Here is a 3,639-nt window from a genome sequence, read left to right on the forward strand (position 1 = left end):
ACTTAAAGAGAACTAGTCGCACTGTCAAATTCAAATTCAAAATTCAAAATTGTTTATTGCATGTCACATTACTGGCATACTGTGTTATCGGTGTGTGGTTTCGAACGGAAACGAAACCCATTACTTTCTTTTCGCTGTCCATTACTCTGTCTGTCAAAGGGCTTTATCTCATGAACCGCAAAGGAACAGCTGAAATTTACGCAGGGAGATATCCGATTCTTTGCAGCAACCGACTCTATATACTACAAAGTGCAAAATTCGAACTTGGTATCTTGCCGTCCCGCTGACGTTAATATTATTACAATTTAATACGAGAGTTAGAGGGACGGTAGCTACGATACGAACTTCGATTTTGGAATTTTGTAGTTGTAGTGTATTAATAAATATGTGTTCATGTGGGTAGGCTTTGGAAATAATAAACAGTCTATAGCGAATCATCCTTGTGTTTACTTCATGGTGACAGCGGTGCTTAGTTAAAATAAAATTGTGCGCGTTAAGTTGCTGTTACTTAGCTGCAATTATTATTGACTTTGTAGTCCACATAATAATTATAATCACCAACAATGGAACACGCGCGACCGCCTTCCGAATTGACGCTAGAAGGTGGTCCAGCTCGACGTGCTGACGCGTGGCGAAAATGGCTGAAGCAATTTAAAGTGTTCTTAAAAGCATCGGGAGTGTACAAAGAATCGAGTGACGTACAAGCTAGCCTTTTAATTAATTTGATCGGCCCGGATGGTTACGACGTGTATTCAACATTTAAGTTCGAGCAAGAAACCGACAGGGACGAAGTGGAAAAATTGATATTGAAAATAACAAACTGAAATATAGATGCACAGAAAAAACAGAAAAATAAGACCATCACTGGGAATCGAACCAGGTCCTCGGTAATCCGTACCGCGTGCTATACCGCTACACCACTGATGGTCAACGGTACCGACACGAATTTCCCTATGCATCTCATATCTCAGCTTGTTGTTTCTTACTTAGTCACTTAAGCAGCGACGCTAGCGACATCTATGCCGTAAGCCCTCAAACTTTTTTCGGCATTCCTTTGGAACTAACCGCTCACCCGGACAAGAGATATCGTTTCTAAGCAATCAAATTAAGATTGTTTTTTTGGAATTTTTTGTATTTTTTTATTTCAATTCCAAATTTTTTACTTTTACGGTCATCCCGTAAAACCGAAATTGAAAATACAAACTGAAATATAGATGCACAGAAAAAACAGAAAAATAAGACCATCACTGGGAATCGAACCCAGGTCCTCGGTAATCCGTACCGCGTGCTATACCGCTACACCACTGATGGTCAACGGTACCGACACGAATTTCCCTATGCACCTCATATCTCAGCTTGTGTTTCTTACTTAGTCACTTAAGCAGCGACGCTAGCGACATCTATGCCGTAAGCCCTCAAACTTTTTTCGGCATTCCTTTGGAACTAACCGCTCACCCGGACAAGAGATATCGTTTCTAAGCAATCAAATTAAGATTGTTTTTTAAAAATTAAAGTAAAAATTTGGAATTGAAATAAAAAATACAAAAAGATTCCAAAAAAACAATCTTAATTTGATTGCTTAGAAACGATATCCTCTTGTCGGGTGAGCGGTTAGTTCCAAAGGAATGCCGAAAAAAGTTTGAGGGCTTACGGCATAGATGTCGCTAGCGTCGCTGCTCAGTGACTAAGTAAGAAACACAAGTGAGATATGAGATGCATAGGGAAATTCGTGTCGGTACCCGGTGACCATCAGTGGTGTAGCGGTATAGCACGCGGTACGGATTACCGAGGACCTGGGTTCGATTCCCAGTGATGTTCTTATTTTTCTGTTTTTTCTGTGCATCTATATTTCAGTTTGTATTTTCAATTTCGGTTTTACGGATGACCGTAAAAGTAAAATTTGAATTGAAATAAAAAAATACAAAAAGATTCCAAAAAAAAAAACAATCTTAATTGAAAAATTGATAGATAAGTTTAACAAATATTTTTGGTACCAAACGAATATTATTTTGGCTCGGTTTAAGTTCTTTACGCGTAACAGGAGGCAGGAGAGTGCATAGATGAGTACATGACCGCATTGAGAATGCTAAGTCAACAATGCGAGTTCGAAAAACTTGAGGATGGTTTGCTGCGCGATCGTATCGTCTGCGGTATTAGAGACAGCGTCGTGCGAGATAGGCTGCTGGATAGGCGAAATAACTACCTACCGAAGAAAGTCGTCAGATTGAAGGCGTAAAAAGTGAGTCAGGAAAGCGCGACAGTGGACGAGCTGAGGAAGAATCGCGGGTCGTGGCGCGGAGCAACGCGGCGCGGCGGGCGCGGCAGCCGCGGGCTCGGCTGGCGCGCACCCGGGCGGCGGCATGACGGCCGCGGGACGAGCGGCGCCGAGGCGGCGCCCGCGGCGGCCGGCGTCGGCGGCGGCTTGGGGCGTTCGAGAGCGGTTATGTGCGGCATGTGCAGAAGCTTACTGCTGACGGCGGTATTCCAGTGTGCGGCCAGGAATGTGAAGTGCTTTGTGTGTGGTAACAAAGGTCATTATAAAAAAGTGTGTCCAGGGCGGAGACCGAACAAAGTAGTACCAGCTACAAGAAGATTCCGAAGAACTATTTTATTTCGACACTAGCTTTTTACCCGCGGCTCGCTCGCGTTAACCATTAACATTTCAAAGAAGCAAGCAATCAAGCAAGCAAGCCAGCAAGCATGCAAGTGAGCATGTAAGCAAGCATGCAAGCAAGCATGCAAGCAAGCATGCAAGCAAGCATGCAAGCAAGCATGCAAGCAAGCATGTAATTATGCAAGGAATAGTGCAAGCAATCAGCATTCGAGCATGCAAGCAAACATGCATTCAAGCTGCATTCTAGCATGCAAGCAAGCATGCAAGTGAGCATGTAAGGAAGCATGTAATTATGCAAGCAAGGAATAGTGCAAGCAAGCATGCATTCGAGCAATGCAAAGCAAGCATGCATTCAAGCTGCATTCTAGCATGCAAGCAAGCATGCAAGTATTTGTAAGAAATATTGCAAAGCAAGCATGCATTCGAGGCATGCAAGCAGCATGCAAGCAAGCGTGCAAGTAAGCATGCAAGTCAGCATGCAAGCAAGCATGTAAGGACGCATGTAATTATGCAAGGAATAGTGCAAGCAATCATGCATTCGAGCATGCAAGCAAACATGCATTAAAGCATGCAGCAAGCATGCAAGCAAGCGTGCAAGTAAGCATGCAAGTCAGCATGCAAGCAAGCATGTAAGGACGCATGTAATTATGCAAGGAATAGTGCAAGCAATCATGCATTCGAGCATGCAAGCAAACATGCATTCAAGCATGCAAGCAAGCATGCAAGCAAGCGTGCAAGTAAGCATGCAAGTCAGCATGTAACAAGCCATGTAAGGAAGCATGTAAATTTTGCAAGAAATAGTGCTAGTAGTAAGCATGCATTCGAGCATGCAAGCAAACATGCATTCAAGCATGCAAGCAAGCATGCAAGCAAGCATGCAAGCAAGCATGCATTCAAAGCTGCATTCAAGCATGCAAGCAAGCATGTATTTTGCCAGAAAACATGCATTCAAGCATGCAAGCAAGCATGCAAGAAATCATGCAAGCAAGCATGCAAGCAAGCATGCAAGCAAACATGCAAGCAAG

The 3,639-nt window shown here is 43.4% G+C and overlaps 1 pseudogene; it reads left to right on the top strand.

Annotated features, from left to right (window-relative positions):
• Positions 1–375: 375 nt before the first annotated feature.
• Positions 376–2,236, top strand: LOC141442054 (uncharacterized; annotated as a pseudogene).
• Positions 2,237–3,639: the final 1,403 nt, after the last annotated feature.

Source organism: Choristoneura fumiferana, chromosome 25, assembly GCF_025370935.1.
Source record: "Choristoneura fumiferana chromosome 25, NRCan_CFum_1, whole genome shotgun sequence".
NCBI classification, from domain to species: Eukaryota; Metazoa; Arthropoda; class Insecta; order Lepidoptera; family Tortricidae; genus Choristoneura; species Choristoneura fumiferana.